The following is a 22,493-nucleotide window of genomic DNA, read 5'->3' as shown; positions in this document are numbered from 1 at the left end:
TGTTTGAATGAAGACAAAATGATTTAAATCTCATCTGCCAAGTTATTAAATATGATTTATAGCACTTGTCTACACAGTGATTAGCAGATTTATTGTGCTAGAAAGTTCTGATAATTCTTATGATTACTAAATATAAATCAATTTTTTCAACTTTTACATGGAGCGTATTTCTTTTCCAACTTTGACAACCGTATATACTTAGGTAAATTTCTCCATCCCAAACTTCTATGGCTTCTATCTTGATTCTCCCACTCTGATTAAATAACCTTATTTCATAACCAGCTTTGGTCCCTTTTTATCAGCTTAGGAAAAGAAGCTGAAATGTATTATATTTAACACACATATCTATTATACGAATCCTACATGTCTAAATGCATGAATATGTATTTTGTCTCTTTTTCCTTTGGGGGATAGGTAAGACTGAATGTTTGCTGAAGTTTCTAAGGTTTTTTTTCTCCCACTTTTGAGCAGTAGTAGAGAAGCTCTGTAAGAGAATGTATAGAATTTTTAGTGATTTAGAAAATGTACTGTTCCCTGAAATCCTTTGGGCAGGATTTGGTAAGTGAAGAGCAGAGTATCTCATAAGTACTTAGGAAATGAATCACTCAGCTCTATAAAAGTAGGTGAGGTATCTCCAGCTTCCAGTCAGGAGGACAACGTGGGGCAAAATGTGCCTGTTGTCTGCTGGCATTTCTAATCCACCCATATGAGCAGCAAAAGGCAAGTTAGCAGTGCTTCATGCTTAATGCTTACTGTACACTCGTTACCTCCGTGGAGAATTTGTATAAAAGTGACCCAGAGGACATTTAAAGGTCTCTTTTCTTGCTCTAGCCTGCTTTGCCAGCCTTATATACTGAGAACTCCCTACTAGGGCCTGACATCCTGGCTAAATTGAAATATTTGCTACTTCCTAAATCTATCCTATGCCTTCTGCTATCTGTAGCTTAATCATAGCTAATTAACATACTGGATGTATGTGAAACTAATGACTTGTTAATTAGCACGATAAATGCTGGAAGAGGGAGGCTGTTGGTGAAATGAAAAGTATTCTATATATGTAGGTTGGCTAAAATACTTTAAAGACACTGTCTTCATTCTTGCATGAATAGAGTTTCAGAATCTGGCAAGGTTCATACCTTGTCCCCTTTGAGATGGTACCAGAGGCTTCATCCCTAATTGTTTCTGTGTCCAGCCATTGGCTTGGGACAGGGTTCCTCAACCTCAGCATTACTAATGTTTTGGGCTGGATAATTCCTTGTTTTGTGGGCTGTCCTGTGTATTGTAGGATATTTAACATCACCTCTGGCCTCTGCGTACTAGATGTCAGTAGTGTACTCCCCTCCTTATAACAAAGAAAACTGCCTCCAGACACTACCAATGTCCCCTAGGGGGCAAAATCGCCCCAGATGAGAGCCACTTGGTTAGGAGGATTTCTGATGGCATGATTCTTTTTTTTTTTTGATCAAAGTATAGTTGACTTACAATATTATATTAGCTTCAGGTGTACACCACAGTGATTTGATATTTTTATAGATTACATACCATACAAAGTTATTACAGTATTATTGACTACTTTCACTGTGCTGCATCAATCTGATGAGAGGAAATAAAATCCTGCTTAAGGTCTGTGCCGTGCCTCAGGGAATGTCACATGGAGATGGGGAGATGGGAACCTAAAGGATGCTGTGACTTCCCTGAGTCACAGAGTAGATCCTGTGATTAGTTTGTGCCTGCTGTGCTCCTGGATGTTTGTCCAGTCCCTCTCCATCTGGCATAACTGGGTCTGAGCCTTGGTTTCATTACAGCCTAGTAGTGAGGCGGTAACTAGTTAGCCCTCTCCACCCCAGACTTCTTTGGTGGCTTCTGTGACTTACCAAAAACTTAAGAGTTGTGACCAAATTGACTTTTGTTCACAAAAACGTGTCACCTAGTCTAGTGATTTGCACATATCCAAACACTGCATTGCAGACGAGCGCTACTTTGCCGTAAAGAAGGCTTCGTGGTGGTATGACTGAGCCTTGGGGAGCCACACTTGAGATTGGCCCAGTGTCAATCTGCACGTTCAGTGATAAGGCTGGATTTAGATGCTAGTTGCCACTTTATATAGATTCTCCCAGTCTTTAAGGTGATTCTTTTTGAAGCCACCATCCATTTGCCTGGGTGAGGAAGTTTGAAGGAAAAGGGAAGGGACAGCCATAGCACTTCCTCTAGGCCTTCCGTTACTTCCCCAAGCTTCTCTGCTCATCTGCTGGGTGGAATTGAGCAGCAGATCCAGGCAGGGCTGGTTCTGCCTCTCCTGTGTGTCCTACAGGAGTCCTCTTGCTCTTCAAAGTTGATCGCTTTAGAAAGTGGTTAGCGCCTCTCAGTGCTCAGCTTGAGGCCTAAACTATGGATTCTAAAGTAGCAGTTACATTCATTCAACATCCTGTTGTAGAAATGACAGAGGAAAAGCTGGAATTCCTTTCTCACACACTTCCCAATGTTACCCCCTCCACTTAATTTTTTCTGAAAAGTTTTGAAAGAACTAAAAAGTGCAAATATAGCAAGCACCTGTGTACCAACTACCTGCTCCTCAAAATTGCCAAATGTAGCATATTTTCACATTTTCTCCCAATTTTTAAAAGAAAAGAAATAGAACATTATACAGTTGAAATCTCTTTGTTCACTTCCAGACACATCAAACGCCTCTTCCCAATGGCAGTTATTGTCATGAAATGGGTGTGTATCTTTCATGTTTTTTTAACAATACATTAATGAATCAGCAGACAATATATATCATTTATGTACATAAATTATATGCTATATGTATTGTTATGAAAACTACTTTTCTTTTTACTCATATACTTCTTACTATGCTTTTGAGATCTCTGTTAATATAGAAAAATATTTAATCATGTTAACTTCTGTGTGGTAATCTATTGTATTAATATACCATATTTTGTTTAGTCATTCCCTATTGATAGATATTTAGGTCATTTGCAATTGTTATTTTTATAAGCGAAGGTACAGTGAGCATATTTATCTGTATCTCCTCGTGCGCATGTGCAAAATTTTCTCTAGGGCGTATGGCTTGAAGTGAAACTGTTGGATCACATTTTCAAAGTTACTATCTGTAGCCACATTGCATTCTAAATTTGAGTGCACAAGCTCTTCTTGAGTAGGAGGTGTGTGTGTATATTTGTGTGTATGTGTGTGTGTGTGTGTGTCCGTCCTGTTTCCTAGATCTCACGTCTCCCTGTTGGGTGATGTGATAGCCTCTATGTGACCCACCTGGGTCCCCTGTTGTAAATCAGGTCTCCCATTAGTGACTTCAGGTTCTCCTGCAACTTCTAATTGTGAGCCAATGGGCATCCTAGCTCAGTGCATAGTCGTCTGACTGCCCATGCTTCCTCCTGCCACCTGGACAGCAGCTGGGTGCTGGGGGAGTTCAGAGCAGGGGTTGCAGCTCTATTCTGCTCTCTTTTCACCACAAGGGGAGTCCTTCTCACCTCCCATTTCACACAGTGACCCTGGCTCCTTCCTCTTTCCAAGGTCCCATTACCCTGCCTGACTTGAATTCCTGACAGCTTCTGCAGTTTCCTGTTGGGAAGCCCAGTAAGTCTGAGCCTTCTCACCGCTGTGTACTTCTGTTCCTTTTCTGGACCACAGGAATGCTTCTTCTGTTTATGAGCACAGCTATGTCTTTTTAGTGCATTAAAAATATTTATTAATGCTATGTGAATTTTTTGGGGGCGGGTGCAGAGTTGGTAGCTTACAGAGTTATTTTGGCCAGAAATTTAACATAACCATTTTTAAGGTTTTGGAGTCCGTCTTTCTAGATCTTTGTCCATATATTTATGCACACACACACACGTGAGCGTATTGTGTGTGTGTCTATATATATACACATATATATCTGTCTTAAGGTAAATGGAATTGTTATACATGTAGTTATACAATTTATTATAATAATATCTTAAAAATACATTGATTCAGCACATCTTCCTTTCTTCCTTCTCTTCCTTTCCTTTGTTTCTTACATAGTATTCCTTGATATTCATGTAACATAATTTATTTAACCATTGCATTATTAGTTGACATTTAGGTTGTTTCTAATATTTCACAATGAACAACTGTGCTATAATAAACATGCATTTTGGTACATATATATTTTTTTCTAAACACATGTAAACATTTTTGCAGTGTACATTTTCCAAAGTGAAACTTCTGATACAAAGGCCATGACTACTTTAAAATTTAAGAGACTCTACTAAGTTGTCCTTCAAGAGCGCTGCACCAAGTGGGTTTTGTCTCCCCAAACCCTAGACCAGTCCCACCTGGATTTTATCACAAGGTAATAGTCATATGATGTGATAGTATTTGTTCCACACCCCGGTGTAAAGAGAAGATGCTTCTGCATCTTCTGGGATGCAACTGGTTGGGAGCTCTGTGGGATGCAATTGGTTGGGAGCTCTGTGCGCCTCAGGCCTCACCCCAAGAATGAAGAGAGAACTATCTTAGCACCTGTAACCCATTCCAGCACAACCATGGGCGAGAAGCTCTGACCTAGACAACATCATAACATCAACCTTTCAACTTTGTCCATTTGATGAGCAAAAATATGTCATTATTATTTTAATTGGCATTCCCCTCATTACTAGTGAGATTGAGAGTCTTTTCATGTCTTTTTTGACCATTTGTATTTCTTTCTTCACAAATACCTTTGTCTATTTCTTACTGATTTGTCAGAACTCTTCTTCATGCTATGTATAAAATTTTTAAATCTAAGATATCGCTATAGATATAGGTACGTAGGCTGTGCCTCTTTTTTAACTTGCACATGTTACATTTTGCCATAAAGAAACTTTGAATTTCTGAATCATCAAATATTTCAGTCTTTTGTCTCTTGGCTTTATTTGGGGATACAGAAACTTTTCTTTATCAGGAAATCACTTAAAATAATTATCATTCTTTTAATACTTTTATAGTATTAGAACTCCATATGAAATTTATTTTAGGGTCCAGTTTGACATAGAAATCTAAGTCAGCTTCTTTTTTTTAACCTTAAAAATTTTTTTAAATTAAAATATAGTTGATTACAATATTATATAAGTTATAGATGTACAGCACAGTGATTCACAATTTTAAAGGTTATGTACTCCATTTATAGTTATTATAAAATATTGGTTATATTCCTTGTGTTGTACAATATATCCTTATAGCTTATTTTATGTATAATGATTTGTACTTCTCAAACCCCTACCTCTATACTGCCCCTCTCCCCTTCCCTCTCCTACTGGTAACCTCTAGTTTGTTCTGCATATCTATGAATCCGCTTCCTTTTTGTTATATTCATTAGTTTGTTTTATTTTTTAGATTCCACATATAAGTGACAATGTACAGTATTTGTCTTTCTCTATCTGACTTATTTCACTTAGCATAGTACCCTCCAAGTCCATCCATGTTGTTGCACATGGCAAAATTTCATTTTTTTTCTTATGGCTTAGTAGTATTCCATTGTATATATATGCCACATCTTCTTTATCCATTCATTTGTTGATGGACACTTAGGTTGCTTCCATATCTTGGCAATTATAAATAATGCTGCTATGAATATTGGGGTGCATGTACCTTTTCGAATTAGTGTTTTTGTTTTTTTTTTGAATATCTACCCAGGAGTGGAATTGCTGGGTCATATGGTAGTTCAGTTTTTAGTTTTTTGAGAAACCTCCATACTGTTTCCACAGTGGTTGTACCAAATTACATTCCTACCAACAGTGTAGGAGGCTTCCCTTTTCTCCACACCCTCGTCAACATTTGTTATTTGTGTTCTTTTTGATAGCCATTCTGACAGGTGTGAGGTGATATCTCATTGTGGTTTTGATTTGCATTTCCCTGATGATTAGTGATGTTGAGCATCTTTTCATGTTCCTGTTGGCCATCTGCTTTTCCTCTTTGGAAAAATGTCTGTTCAGGTGTTCACCCCATTTTTTAACTTGGGTTGTTTTTTTGATGTTGAGCTATATGAGCTGTTTATATATTTTGGATATTAGCCCCTTATCAATCATATCATTTGCACATAAGAATATGTGTGGAAGGAATGCGAGTATTGGTTTTGATTTATAGTCTTCTACTGACACCTGGAAAAGTCAAGAATGCTTCAGAATCAAAGATTGCAGAATGGTATGAATAGCAATACCGTACTGTATACTTAAAAACCTGCTAATAAGATAGATCTCATGCTGAGTGTTCTTACCACAATAAAAATTTTTAAAAAAGAAAGTAAAAAATTGCAAACTGGTATGTCACTTCTTGGAAGAAAATTTCAGAAAAAAGAGTGGAAGGCTCAAAAGAAATGCTGCACCGCCAGTGCTCTTGATGTCATGGGGAACAATCAAGAGTGGAAAAATACAAACTTTGATGACTTTCATTTGAAAAACAAATGATAAAAGTTTGACTTCAGATGTGAATGCGTAGAGTTCTCTCTTTAAGTAACATATTCCTTTTTGTGTATATACCAGACTGATATATAAAACACTATTCTAAATAAGTCAGGAAGAGCTCTAATGTGAAATCATTGAGACTGTCAAAAACATTATCCAAAACTTGGAAATAGACAAAAGAGATTATTAGATATTCTTTCAATACAGTGCTGGGTTTGATTTCCTATTTACTTGGCTATTTTACAACTCTGTAGGGTCAGAGGTTAGTTTGTAGATTTATGTCTAGTAGAAATGCAAATAATTTTGTACAGCAGAACAGATAAGCCCAATGATTATGGCTATAGTCTTGTCTGACATTAACAACAACAACAACAAAATCTAACCCAGAAACCTATTAAATTGCCTCTGTATACCTAGCTTCTCAAATTCTCTTTGAAGTGGTTTTAACATCTTACTGTTTTCCTCAATAATTAATGAGTTAAATAACATTTTGACATGTGTTTATTTTAAATTTGCATGTGAGTATGGTTCTTTAAACTTTTGAAAACTATCCTTTAACAAGTCATAGGTTACTTGGCAGCATTTCTTTAGTGGTACATAAAATAATGGCATTCACAGTTGATGACTCATGATTGATGGCGTATTAGATCTGATGAATTACGGTATCACTATAGCATCAACTTACATCTTAGCAGTGAGCCAGTTAAAAGAAATTAGAGAGACCAAATCACAAGTGTTGGTGGCATGCCTATCTCAAAATATTTTCATGAAGCTTTAATCCAGAAACACTTTGCGGTAGGCATTTGTCATTATTTTTCCTGCCCAGCATCTGAAATCTGATTCCTGCATTTGGGGAATTTCCTATCTCTGATATCTAATAGAACATTGAGCTGCTTTTCCACTATAGCAGCTAAACATGACACTTTTTTCCCCAGTCTCCTTTGAAGCTGGGACTCAGGTATATGACATACTGCTCTGTACTTTAAATTGGAGGCCAGTGCCTCAGGGAAGTATCTGCAGGGGTCCAGTCTGATGGTGGCACTGGCTGTTGTAAAATGGAGTCCTCACAGTGGCCATGACTGGGGCAGGGGCACTGATGGGGGTGTCCTGGGCAAAAACCTAGGGTGGAACATTGGTAGCAGCATCAGTTTTGTGGCCTGATGTGATGGCCTGGGTCCTCTGAGGTTGTGGAGCTCCTGAGTCAACCTTTTAGCTACTTTGGAAATTCTGAGACCCACTCAATACCCCTTAACAACTTCTCAATCTTCTTTAGTCCATGAGAGTCAGTTTCTGTTACTTGTAACAGTGAACACTGACTGGACCAGACTTTGGCATGAGAACTGTCTGTGGGCAGCAGTGCTTCTGAGAATAAGTTTGGCTTTCTACCTGCCCAGGTGGTGGATGACCCAAACTAATTGTATTTGAGATGACAGAAATTATATTATTTAATGTAGGTGAAGGAACCCAAACACTAGGGAGATAGAAATGTCGCAGAAGATTTATTATGGCAGCCTATTCTGCCACCCCCCACCAGCTATGGCCCCTGAGGTGGTCTGCAAAACACTCCCTTTACCAAAGTGCTAAGGGCAGTCCCAGCACCTTTGAAAAGCAGTGTGAGATAAAAGATAGCTATTGTGGCCTGGTTGGGGCTAAAGGCAGTGAAAAGACACTGGTGTCCTAGAATTATCTCCTGGTTTTCTGACTATTCCTTCTTAGTCCCCTTGATGGTTGCTTTCTAGAGGCTGGTGATGCCAGTGAAAGACACTGCATTTGAAATGGCTCCTTGCTTTCAGTGGGGTATCAGGATCCCCAAGATTCTGTCTCTGAGCTAACTGATGATTCCTGGGGACCTAAAATGCCCCTGTGACCTCCTAGTCAAGGGGTAGGAGTTTATTTGGTTATGTAATAAATTGAATTTTTAGCCAGGTCCACCCCCCAGTAGGGCCAGAGGAGCGGGGCAGGGCAGCATCCAGTTCCTTAGGGTATAATTGGAATAGATGTAGTCAGCATCTGGCAGAATTCCCCCATCGGCTCCCTGACCTATGGTAAGAACCACTACAGTAGAAACCTCTGGAACTTCTCCATGCAAAAATTGTAAATCAAGAAGGATATTGCACCTGTGGGAAAATTGTGTACGTTTACTTCGTTCTCTAGCCTTCCTGACAATTCTTAAGCTGCCCAGTAGCCTTAAAAAAGTTGTTCTGCTTAAATCAGCTGGAGCCAGTTCCCTTGGAAGTGCCCTGATACAGCCATATATGATTACCTTCCCAATGAATTACATAACTAAACCTACAAATAAAAAAAAAAAAGAAGCTGTGGTCATGTCAGTTGATATAGGTATGAAAGGAAAGTGACAACATTTTAAGCAGAGAAAACTAGGTCCTATGATAAAATAGCCGAGAGCTTCTTCAGGCACTTTGCTGTTCACCGGCTAGCCAGGAGGCCAGGGTTAGACACTACTAGCATATTTTACTGATTTAAACAGTGTGTGCACACCCATTTATTGGACCACAGGCAAAAGTCCTGAGGTTTGGTCAAAATCAGAATGCTGCATTATTATGGAACAGGGATCTGGGGAAACATAAATAAATTCAAAATCTTCAGGACCACTCTACTACAAACAAATAATCGAGGTCTATGCTGCCATTCCTGGAAAAATAATAACTGGCTTTAATAGGAAAATAGTTCCAGGAAGAACAGGCATTTAGAAAATACAATTTGCACGGAGAACAGCAAGCATACATTTAAGGGACCATAAAACCCTTCTGTATAATAAATGCAGTTTTTCAAAAAGGCAAAATTAAATTCTGCTAAAAGAATTAAGATAGTCTCTTGCTGCTGAAATGACAGAAGCCATACTTATGAAGGCACTGTTTATCTTTGTATAATATTAATTTATACATTCCTAGGAAAAAGGAAAAAAGATTAAACTACAGAGTTTTTTTTTCAATCACAGTCACCAGCAACTATAGATGTCTTTCATATTCAAGCGTTTGTTCATTCAACACAGTTTTTTTCAGAACCTCTCTTTTCCAGGCAGAGGACAAGCATGGCAAGGGCTGGAACGTGAAAAAAGCATGGTACATTTGGGCAACGGAAAGCAGTTGTTGGAGAATAGAAAGCATAAAGGGTTGCAGATAAGCAAGGACCAGATGATAGGGTCCTTTTAGACTGCATTAGAGAAATTAGACATTATACAATGTATAATGGGGAAACACTGACATGCTTTGAGTAAGACATGAACACAACAGATTTGTATTTTAGAAAGATCACAGCTGCCTTGTGGAAATGGATTGGAGGGGCTCAGACTGGGTACATCAGTATCAAGTATGAGGTGGTGCAGGAGCTTAGAGGAGGGAATGGACACAATAGTTGAAAGAATTCAAGAGAAATTTAGGGAGTGAAATTAATAGGAGTTGATTAGGTAAGTGTGTGTGTATGAGAAGAAGGGGGGATTTGATTTGATCCAGGGTGGCTGGTGATACCAATCTCAGTTATAAATTACACAAGAAGAACAGGATTGAGGGTGGTGTAAATGATGAGTTCAGTGCTAGGTCTGCTGATTTCCAAGTGCCTGGACATACGAGTTAAGATGTCCAAAAGGCTGATGGATACATGAATCACGGATACATGAGCAGAGATCGAGGCTGAAGACGTAGGCTTTGAAATCCTCAACCTCATCCCACAGGTGGCTGAAACCAAGGGTTAATGTAGAAGAGAACCTTGAGGAACATGCATAAGGGCTATGGACTCCACAAAGAAGACTGAGAATCATGAGACAAGTCAGGACTGGAGACGTCATAGAGGCAGAGGAAAGAGAGATTCTGGAAGGGGGGATCAAGTAGGCTGTTGACAGAGAAGTAGCCAACAAATTGAGTCATCAGGCTGTCTTCTGTGAGCCGTTGCTCAAGAAGAGTGTCGTGCTACCTATCGGAACAAAGCAACTCTTCTGCCCTTCTTTCTTCCTTCTCCTCCACTTCCTCTTTCAGAACTCCTCCATCTTTTTTCCCTTTTCCTCTGTTTCTCTTCTCCTATTCCTCCCCTCTCCTCTTTCTTCTTCACAGACCTTTCACACTCTGTGACCAATGGGGTATTAGAAAGTTCAGCTCTGTTCTTCACATCCTGTGGGTTTTTGTTGTTTGCGGTGGTGGTGGTGGTGGAAACATTTGCTCTGATGTATCCAGCACAGACTTTCCCATCCAAGATGAACTGTTCTTACCTTCCTTAGGTGATTGTCCTAGCACAGAGCTTGAAGTGGCAAAGGGAACTCTTGAATCAGAAAAATTGGTAGGAAAAGAAGTCTGTTGCAAAGTTCTAATTGTCAGAGTGGTGGTGGTGAGAAAGATTCAAACCTTGTGTTTTTAGGGAGAAAAAAGAGTATTTGAGTGTTGATTAGAGAGAGAGGAGGTGAGGGGAAGTAGAGGGGAAACAGTTCAGATTAAGAGCTAGGCAACTGAATATATGCAAAAGGAAGACAAACGTTCAAGAAGTCTAGGTTTCAAGTGCCAGGGAGAAAGTTAAGCTTTGGCATTGCTAAAGCAAGCTGGCAGCCATAGTTAGGTAGACACAAAGGACCCATGAATTTTCTCTCCCTGAAGGCACCTCCCTGAAGCTTCTTTCTCCTCTCACCTATTTTCTCTTTGATCTTTCCTATTTGGATTATCCTCTCATTTCCTATTTATTTATTCACTCATTTATTCAACAAAAATTTGTTGAAAGTTCATTACGCATTAAGCAATAGATATGCAAATGGAAAGACAATGTCCCTGGCCTCAAAATATTTAAAGTAACGATTGGAAGACTCATAAATAAGCCTTTTGACTCACTGTGATGAGTGTTGTAGAGGAGTTAGGTACAAGTTCTGCTGAGGTCCTGAAGGAGAGGACGCCTAAGTCAGCAGGTGCGGTGAAGACTTCAGAGAGGAACGAAGTTCTGTGAGTCCTGTTTCACAGTTTCAAGTACCTCTTATTTTGAGTAGCCTCTGTGATGTACTTACCCAGAGGAATAGTCTCTCCTCGCTGCAGCACTCTTTCTCTTAAGGGATAAATGTCCTTCATTTCACTGGGCCTTCAAGGAAAATGTCTCTTGGAATTTTCATGGTAGTTGTTTTGACACCTCAGTCAGAAACTCTCAGTTTTGTATTTTGTCCTAATCCTCTATTAGCAGGATGTTAAGTTCTGGGCTAGACACTCTCCTCTCTCTACCTGCTTCTTGGACTATTTCATCCCAGGAACTCATTGACTCACACTATTAGAGTGAACATTTCACATCTTTTAATCTGTTTTCTTACTCATAGCAAAAAAAGGGAATCTTAACCTCCTTGCCCCTGGCCAAACCTCATGACATTGATGATAAAGTGCTTGGGAATAATAAATAAAATAGATTGCCACTTTATGAACCAGAATAACATCCTGCTAGGAATGTCTTCCTGCAGTTACAGAAAATGAGAATCTGGCACTTAAAACTCTAGAAGTAAACATCCAAGTCTGCTGATAATAGAGCATGTTAAGTTAGTGGAAATGGTATTCAGGGAAACAAACCAGGGCAGTTAGAAAGCCAACTGGTGCTTTCTAGGGGTGAACTACAGGCAATATTGTAAATGAGCGCAGATAAAACCCCACTCTATGGGGAGTATATGCCACTCTAAGCTATCCTTTTGTTTTTCTACAAGGATATTTTATTATAAATTCTGTCTAATGAGAAAATCAGAAAAAAAGATGATGTCCTTACCTCAGAATAAAGCTTAAGAATTATATTAATGCATTAAACATAAAGGATATATTAGTATATTTTTATTGGATTATTTGCAATCAGTTTACAGCTATGATTATACTGTGAAAACTGATTTATGGTATTAATAAAGAGGGTGCCTATGCATTTTTCCCCAGAATAGTAAAAATGGATGATCATAATGGTAAGTACTATAAAATTACTGTGAGCTTTCTGGATCATCAAAGAGACTATAAATGTGTAGAGGATGTTACAAGGGGTCTCCTCCTTCCTCAGTTTCAACTCAAGCAATAATATGATAGACCTTAGACACCAAAATGAGTATAAAAGAGACTGTCATATGCAGACTTTACAAAAGCAAGCCCAAGAACCATTTCCACATTTCCTAAAACTCTTGAGCACCCTATTTCACCTTGCGAATAAAAAAGGGTAGAAAGAGAGGAGATAGAAGAGGGAGGGTTTTATCAGATTTTCCTGGGGAAGAAGTGTTGCTTTTTGACCATTCCCATCTCTCTTCCTCGCAGGGAAAGGGGAGGATGGAAGGACTAGCTTCTAATCCCAGGTCTCAGGAGAGGGGAGTTTCAAAGGGTCACTTGGAGAGGTTGCTGGATGTTCCTTGAGGGGAACTGCAGTTAGAGGGGTCATGGACTAATCCCTGGCTCAGACCTGGGAAAGCTAAGGAGGCGGGTGGCAGCTGGATAGACATGGTCACTCCGTGCCAGCATTTGTCAGGGTGGGGGATGCATAATTGTTTCCATAAGAGGGTCAGGCAGAGAGAGAGGAGCTGAAACTGTTTTATGTCTGTGATAGCTTTCAAAAGTGGCTCTCAGCGATCCCTGCCTTCTGGTATCAATGCCCTTCTGTAATCTCCTCCCACTGAATGTGGGCTGGACCTGGTGACTTCTTTCTAATAAGTAGAATATGACAAAAGTGATGGGATGTCTCTTTCATGACTGGGTTGCAGAAGACTGAACTTCCATCCTTTGGGACTCTGTTTATTGCCTTCTCAGGTTGCAGGCTTTTTTTAAAAAAAAATTTTATGGGAGTATAGTTGATTTACAACATTGCATTAGTTTCAGGTGTTCAGCAAACTGAATCAGTTATACGTATACATATATCCACTCTTTTTTAGATTCTTTTCCCATATAGGCCATTACAGAGTACTGAGTAGAGTTCCCTGTGCTATACAGTAGGTCCTTATTAGTTATCTGTTTTATATATAGTAGTGTGTGTATGTCAGTCCCAATCTCCCATTTTATCCCTCTCCCATACTTTCCCCCTGGTAACCATAGGTGTGTTTTCTACATCTGTGACTCTATTTCTGTCTTGTAAATAAGTTCATTTGTACCACTTTTTTTAGATTCCACTTATAAGCAGTATCATATATTTGTCTTTCTCTGTCTGACTTACTTCACTTAGTATGACAGTCTCTAGTTCATCCATGTTGCTGCAAATGACATTATTTTGTTCTTTTATGGCTGAATAGTATTAGGTTGCAGGCTTTGACAAAGCAAGGTGCCATGTTCGAGAGGCCCACATAGCAAAGAAGTGAGGGCAAACTCCAGTCAAAACCAGTGAGGAGCAAGGCCCTCTGTCCAACAGCTCACGAGAAACTGAGTCCTGGCAACAACTATGTGAGTGAGTGAGGAAGCAGCTCCTTCCCAGCAGAGCCTTGAGATAACTCTGGCTGAGCCTCTTGAGGGTCCCTGAGGCAGAGGACTCAGCTAGGCCAGGTGTGGATCCCCGACCTAAAGAAACAGTGAGATAATAGAGGTGCTTAGTTTTTTTGTTTTTTTTTAAAATAAATTTATTTTTGGCTGCGTTGGGTCTTCGTTGCTGCATGAGGGCTTTCTCTAGTTGCGGCAAGCAGGGCTACTCTTCGTTGCGGTGCGCGGGCTTCTTATTGCAGTGGCTTCTCTTGTTGCAGAGCACAGGCTCTAGGCATGCAAGTTTCAGTAGTTGTGGCATGAGGGCTCAGTAGTTGTGGCTCGCGGGCTCTAGAGCGCAGGCTCAGTAGCTGTGGCGCACGAGCTTAGTTGCTCCGTGGCATGTGGGATCTTCCTGGACCAGGGCTCGAACCCATGTCCCCTGCATTGGCAGGCAGATTCTCAACCACTGCACCACCAGGGAAGCCCCATGTGTGTAGTTTTAAGCCATTTAGTTTTAGGGTCATTGGTTACACAGCAACAGATAGGGGATGCAAATTCCTGCCAGAAAGGATAACCTAGGGAAGGAGGAGGCTCCAACAGTCAGAATCTGTGTAGAGTGGACCACATGGACCACAGATAACCAGGGACAGAGTGGAGAGCAGCAGACAGAGGGACAAAAAACATCACTCTTGTCAAGAAAGCCCAGCAGAGAGGAGCCTCCAGTAAGCCCTTAGAAACATCAGTGAGAGAAATGATGGATTGTGACACTGGGCCCAGAGAGAGCAAAGCCACCAGCAAGGAAGACGCTTCCCTTGGACCTCTTTTCCTTCCTCCATCCCTCATACCAGCCCCAGAGGCCTTGTTGCCAAGCTAGCAGAAAAAGCACAGGAAGTGAGGAAGCAGCAACCACACCCTCGTGGCTCTGCCAGTGGTCTGCTTAAAAGAGGTTCCAGATGGGGAAGGGAAGAAGATTTTGCTCTAATTTGAGTTCAGACATTGATTAATATTTTGGGCTGGACAATTTCAATTTGTGAGTTGAGCTTTGTGTTTTGTGACTTAATGTGGCCAGAAAAGTCAGGGCCTAGGGAAGGTAACCCATACTGAGTACATTTTTACAGTAAAGTTGTGTTTTGATACATCACTGTGTGTGTTTGACATGCTGGTTACAAATATATTTTAAGTCTTTGAAAATTGATAAATTAGTTATGATGTCTATAGCAATACTCCTATGTTATTCCATTTGCCAATAATTTTAGGTGATGATTTACTGTATTATTATTGTTTGTTTACCCATGTACCAGGAACATGCCTGGTTTTTAAAAGTTCAGGATATAATCTCTTGAGACTTTTGATTATAGTGCTTAAAACTTAAAATATGGATGAATAGACAGAGCACAGAGGATTTTTCAGGCAGTGAAAATACTCTGTATGATGCAGTAACAGCAGACACATGTCATTATACATTTGCACAAACCCATAGAATGTTCAACACCAAGAGTGAACCCTAATGTAAACTACGGACTTTGGGTGATAATAATGTGTCAATGTAGGTTCATTAATTGTAGCAAATATACCACTTGGGTATGGGGTTTTGATAGAGGGGGAAGCTGTGTCTTGGGGGACGGGGTTATACAGAAATCTTGGAACCTTCCTCTCAATTTTGCTATGAATCTAAAACTGCTCTACAAAATAAAGCCTATTTTTAAAAATTAAAATTATATTAAAATCTCTCCCTTTCTGGCTATATATGTGATGAGTTACTAAACATGTAATAAACTTGTAATATCCCCAGATAACAGAGAGAAGCACTTGCTTTAATTTGTAAGTTAGCTTCCATCATGAGCTCTTTTGGATTCAACAGTGAAAGTAAAGAAAATTGAAGTGTCTTGAGAGAGAGAGAGAGTGTTTGTGCACTCAGCAAAAGGTAAACAGAACATAACTAGTCTGGCCAAATAGAGAAAACATTTATACACAGTTACAGACAGCATCTTTTTTTTTTTTTTTTTTTTTTGCGGTACGTGGGCCTCTCACTGTTGTGGCCTCTGCCATTGCGGAGCGCAGGCTCCGGACGCGCAGGCTCAGCGGCCATGGCTCATGGGCCCAGCCGCTCCGCGGCATGTGGGATCCTCCCGGACTGGGGCACGAACCCGTGTCCCCTGCATCGGCAGGTGGACTCTCAACCACTGCGCCACCAGGGAAGCCCCAGACAGCATCTTTTAATTAGGTGACATGGTAAGCCAGCCAAATCCATTTTCTCCCATCTCTGCCCTGTTCTGTGCCTGCAAAAGAGTGGCCTCAGTGGACTCCATCACCCAGGGGTCCTTGCCCTCTGGTTTGCAGTGTGGAGAAGTGTTAGGAGACTGGAGTTTGGAGGAAGGGACCAGCTGAGATGTTCCTTCTTGCCACCTGCCCTTTGACTTGGCACAGTTCTGACAGTGGCCACGTTCTTTCATGGTCACAGCTCCCATCGGGTTGCCGCCTTTCACAGCTACAGCTCTCACCAAGTTCTGGTAACAATAACTCCTCCCCCTGCCTCTTCCTGCCCTTGTAGTTATGGGATTCCCCAACACTCATGGTGGATTCCTTACACTTGACCACACCTCTGTGAAGAATCCCACCGCTAAAAATCTTTTCAAAATCCCAGTGGAATGCTCTGTTCATTTCCTGCTGGGATCCTGACTGACACAGGTAGAAGGCAGTTATATGACTGAAAGATCAGAAACTCCAGTGAAATTATCTGAACTTTATCTGGTTCATAGTTGGATTTTTGGGGACTTCCCTGGTGGTCCAGTGGTTATGACTCTGTTCTCCCAATGCAGGGGGCACAGGTTCGATCCCTGATTGGGGAACTACGATCCTGCATGCTGTGCTGCCTGGCCAAGAAAAAAAAGGGGAAGTAGATCTACATGTACTAACATGGAGAGATTTCTAAGATTGCTGAGTGAAAAAAAGTTACATTACATAGTTGGATTTTTGTTTTCTACAGCTATCCACATCTTAGAATTATATAATTAATTCTACTTAATTAAATCTAATTTAATTTTAATTAAATTTGCTTTTGATGGGGGGCTTAATTTTGCTTACTTTTGCTTTTTGTATGATTTAACAGTAAGTACCCATGTGACCTTCTTTCAGCACCTTGTGATTAGAGAAGCTTGTTTGCAGGTTTGGTCACTAGAGTAGACTCTGAACCATTCTCTCTTTGCTGGCCTCCTGTTGAGCTGACACTTTGCTACACACGTTATACCAAAGCCTTGAATCTGGCCTCTGACCTCCCAAGAATCTTTGGCAGTGGCTCCCTTTGTTCTGCGTGCACCCAACCTTGTCAGGGGAATTTTGTGCTTTGAAATCTGGATTCAGCAACTCTAAACTGGGTGTAGAAAATTAATAATAAGGAAATAAAGTTGAAACCGCAAAATCACCTGCTAACCCAAATTTGCTTAAGTGAAATTTCCTCAAAACACTGGTGTGAATGGTGGGGTGACAAATGAATCCTCTGTGTTGTGAAGGTTGACAGGTTCAGACGTCATGGAAAAAGAAACTATAGCCAATCCCAAACCTGGGAACTTTCCAAGATGAAAGCTGTGTCTTCGGGCCCAAGACCAAATTACCCAACCTGGGGTCTGTGGGCAGGACTTTGTCTTATTCATTTCTATGGAATTTTGCCTGACATGAGGGGCACAAAAAAATCTGTATTTGGTTAAAGTGTCAGATGAACTAAGGTTTACACTGATAGGTCCAAATGTATATTTATTCTAACTTCATAACGATGTTGCTGGTTGATAGCTATGTCAATATAGCTAAAAGAATAAAACGCGTTTTAAAACAGGAGACCTTATTTTACAAGAGAAGGTTTGGTAGTCACTAGGCTTAGCCATCGGTACTCTCTCTTCTTCAGGGTTGCACCTCCTGCCTCCTTGGGATTAGGCATGACCACATGGCTTGCTTTGTCCAGTGAAATGTGAAGGAAAGGAGCATGTGCCACTCTTGGGTAGAAGCTCTATGTGTATGTGCCACACTTTCTTTTCTTCTGCTAGGACCTCTAGCAAGGTCCCTGATAGGCATCTACACCACCACCTAAATGACAGGCAGGGAGAGCAGAGCCCCCATCCACCCAAGGCGATCAGGTAGCATGAATGGATAATACGAGTTCTGTTGTTTTAAGCCACTAACATTCTGGGTTTTTGTTGTCCACCGTATAACTAAGCCCATCCTGACTGAAATACACATAACAAGTTCCTAAAAACTCAATCCTAAAGCATAAAAAATACAGTCCCACAAAAACATTAGATGAGGAGTATTATAATTGGACGTTGCATTTCTCTCTTTTTTTTTAACATCTTTATTGGAGTATAATTGCTTTACAATGGTGTGTTAGTTTCTGCTGTATAACAAAGTTAATCAGCTGTACATATACATACATCCCCATATCTCCTCCCTCTTGCGTCTCCCTCCCACCCTCCCTATCCCACCCCTCTAGGTGGACACAGAGCACAAAGGCCAGGCAGCTGATCTCCCTGTGCTATGCGGCTGCTTCCCACTAGCTATCTATTTTACATTTGGTAGTGTATATATGTCCATGCCACTCTCTCACTTCATCCCAGCTTACCCTTTCCCCTCCCCGTGTCCTCAAGTCCATTCTCTATGTCTGCGTCTTTACTCCTGTCGTGCCCCTAGGTTCTTCAGAACCTTCTTCATTTTTTTTAAGATTCCACATATGTATGTGTTAGCATACGGTATTTCTCTCCTTCTGACTTACTTCACTCTGTATGACAGACTCTAGGTCCATCCACCTCACTACAAATAACTCAATTTCGTTTCTTCTTATGGCTGAGTAATATTCCATTGTATATATGTGCCACATCTTCTTTATCCATTCACCTGTCCATGGACACTTAGGTTGCTTCCATGTCCTGGCTGTTGTAAACAGTGCTGCAATGAACATTGTGGTACATGTCTCTTTTTGTTTTTTTGTTTGTTTGTTTGTTTGTTTTTATTCTTAACATCTTTATTGGAGTATAATTGCTTTACAATGGTGTGTTAGTTTCTGCTTTATAACAAAGTGAATCAGCTATACATATATATATATACCCCCATATCTCCTCCCTCTTGCGTCTCTCTATCCCACCCCTCTAGGTGGACACAAAGCACCGAGCTGATCTCCCTGTGCTACGCGGCTGCTTCCCACTAGCTATCTATTTTACATTTGGTAGTGTATATATATGTCTATGTCACTCTCTCACTTCGTCCCAGCTTACCCTTCCCCCTCCCCATGTCCTCAAGTCCATTCTCTACGTCTACTCTTTATTCCTGTCCTGCCCCTAGGTTCTTCAGAACCTTTTTTTTTTTTTTTTTTAGATTCCATATATATGTACTAGCATACGGTATTTGCTTTTCTCTTTCTTACTTCACTCTGTATGACAGACTCTAGGTCCATCCACCTCACTACAAATAACTCAATTTCATTTTTTTTATGGCTGGGTAATATTCCATTGTATATATGTGCCACATCTTCTTTATCCATTCATCTGTCGATGGACACTTAGGTTGCTTCCATGTCCTGGCTATTGTAAATAGTGCTGCAGTGAACATTGTGGTACATGACTCTTTTTGAATTATGGTTTTCTCAGGGTATATGCCCAGTAGTGGGATTGCTGGGCCGTATGGTAGTTCTGTCTCCATAGTGGAATACTATGATCTGCACACATTCCTGCCTTCCCAATAGACTCCCTAGTTATCCTTACATTTTTCATCTTTTCATTCCCAGGCCCTGGACAGTGCCCCTTAGACACTGTTATCTCAGTGTTTAGTGAATATATAAGGCAGAGTGAATGCTCTTGTAAATGCTCCAAAATATGTACCAAACAAGAATTTGTTTTTAAAGTTTAAGTTCTCTTTAAAATGACTTACTTGATATATTTTATGGAGATTTTAGATGTCAAAGTATTAAGAACTAAAACCACTTTTAAGAAAATCACTTTTCAATTCTTAGCACATTAATATTGTGCATATATTATACTACACATAATATACGTACTCATACCATATAATTTATTATATATACACAGACACAATGCACACACACAGATATATGAATTCACTTAGATGAAAACCAAAGTGTGATTATTATCAACCATTTTCTGTATTATTGCTGTGAGATTTGGGCTATTCCTATACAAAATTATTTTACTGAAAATGTGACTACAAAGAGTCATCTCTCTTTTGAAATAATTACATTATTTAAAACAAATCAGCTCTTCAATTGTGTTCCTTTTCAAATAAATTGTATAACTAGAATTTATATCTAAAGGACAGTGGTATGTGATTATCTTTCCCTCCTTGTTTTGATTGATCAGACAATTCTAGTAATTTTTCAAAAATTTGTTATGTATTTTTCTATATTTTTTTCTGTACTATTTTCATCTTAAAAACTGTCAGTACTTTCTCTTTGTCCCTATTTACTTGTTAATTTATTCACTTTATTATTTTTTTTTTACACTTTTTGTTTTTCTATTTTTATTTTTTAAATTTTTTTATTTTTTTTATTAGTTTCTGCTTTATAACAAAGTGAATCAGTCATACATATACATCTGTTCCCACATCCCTTCCCTCTTGCGTCTCCCTCCCTCCCACCCTCCCTACCCCACCCCTCCCGGCGGTCACAAAGCACTGAGCTGATCTCCCTGTTCTATGCGGCTGCTTACCACTATCTATTTACCTTACGTTTGGTACTGTATATATGTCCATGCCTCTCTTTTGCTTTGTCACAGCTTTCTTTCTGAATTATGGTTTTCTCAGGGTATATGCCCAGTAGTGGAATTGCTGGGTCATATGGTAGTTCAAGTTTTACTTTTTTTTTTTTTTTTTTTTGCGGTATGCGGGCCTCTCACTGTTGTGGCCTCTCCCATTGCGGAGCACAGGCTCCGGACGCACAGGCTCAGCGGCCATGGCTTACGGGCCCAGCCGCTCCGCGGCATGTGGGATCTTCCCAGACCGGGGCACGAACCCGTGTCTCCTGCATCGGCAGGCGGACTCTCAACCACTGCGCCACCAGGGAAGCCCCAAGTTTTACTTTTTTAAGGAACCTTCATACTGGTGGCTGTATCAGTTTACATTCCCACCAACAGCGCAAGAGGGTTCGCTTTTCTCCACACCCTCTCCAGTATTTATTGTTTGTAGATTTTTTATGACGGCCATTCTGACCAGTGTGAGGTGATACCTCATTGTAGTTTTGATTTGCATTTCTCTAATGATTAGTGATGTTGGACGTTGCATTTCTTTCTTTTTTTTTTTTTTTTTTTTTTTTTGCGATACGCGGGCCTCTCACTGTTGTGGCCTCTCCCATTGCGGAGCACAGGCTCCGGACGCGCAGGCTCAGCAGCCATGGCTCACGGGCCCAGCCGCTCCGCAGCATGTGGGAACTTCCCGGACCGGGGCACAAACCCGTGTCCCCTGCATTGGCAGGCAGACTCTCAATCACTGCACCACCAGGGAAGCCCGGACAGGGATTCTTGACTTGAATTTGTCTGGCCTACTTGCTTACCAGATGTGCTTTTCTCTTTCCTTTTCCCGTTAAACAACGCTGGATTATATTTAGTGTGAAGAAATTTGACCTTAGAATGTCTGAAGGCTGTGTGGAAGCAGGGAAACTGGCTGTCATCCCTCTGGCTTTTAGGATAGATGTGGGCACTTGTTTATTGATAAACATTTCTGGTTATTTTTTTAAAAGACAATTTTTCAGAGCAGTTTGGACAAACGTATAATGATATGTGTCCATCATTATAGTATCATACAGAGTATTTTCACTACCCTAAAAATCCTCTGTGTTTTGTCTAGTCATCCCCCTACCCTCACCCCCTGGCAACTACTGATCTATTTACTGTCTCTGTAGTTTCGCCTTTTCCTGGTTATAATATAAAGACTTTGCTCCCATAGCCTCCCTGAGTCAGTCCCTAGTTCCAGCATCAGTGACCTGTCAGAAAGTTACTAGTGGGGCTTACCTTGTGGCACAGTGGCTAAAAATCCGCCTGCCAGTGCAGGGGACACAGGTTCGTGCCCTGGTCCAGGAAGATCCCACGTGCCGTGGAGCAACTAAGCCCATGTGCCACAACTACTGAGCCTGCGCTCTAGAGCCCGTGAGCCACAACTACTGAGCCTGCATGCTGCAGCCACTGAAGCCCGTGTGCCTATAGCCCATGCTCCGCAACAAGAGAAGCCACCGCAATGAGAAGCCCATGCATCGCAATGAATAGTAGCCCCCACTCGCCGCAAATAAAGAAAGACCATGCACAGCAACGAAGACCCAACACAGCCAAATAAAGAAAGAAAGAAAGAAAATAAAGAAATTTAAAAAAAGGAAAGTTACTAGTAACTTCAAAGTAGCCCCAAAGTAGCCCAAAGAGACTCCTGATTGTTTTTCAGTGGAGTGCTGTGTTTAACCTTCTATTGCTTGCCTATTTTAACCCTCTGCGGAGACAAAGGTTAACTGGTGGATCTTTTCCAAAAGAGATGCAAAAATATTCCTGTCTAGTGGAAGAGATAACCCAAAAGGTTTCTCACCTTGTGAGATATCAGCTAGTTTTTATAGATACCGAGCTTCTCAAATGTTTTCTGGATCAGTTCTAATGTCTTCCCATTTACCTCATGAATTAATGAGTTAGAATATTCAACACGTCATTTTTACGTTTTCCTG

Source organism: Hyperoodon ampullatus (genome assembly GCF_949752795.1).
Source record: "Hyperoodon ampullatus genome assembly, chromosome: 15".
Classification (NCBI taxonomy): domain Eukaryota; kingdom Metazoa; phylum Chordata; class Mammalia; order Artiodactyla; family Ziphiidae; genus Hyperoodon; species Hyperoodon ampullatus.
This window is presented reverse-complemented; position numbering follows the sequence as displayed.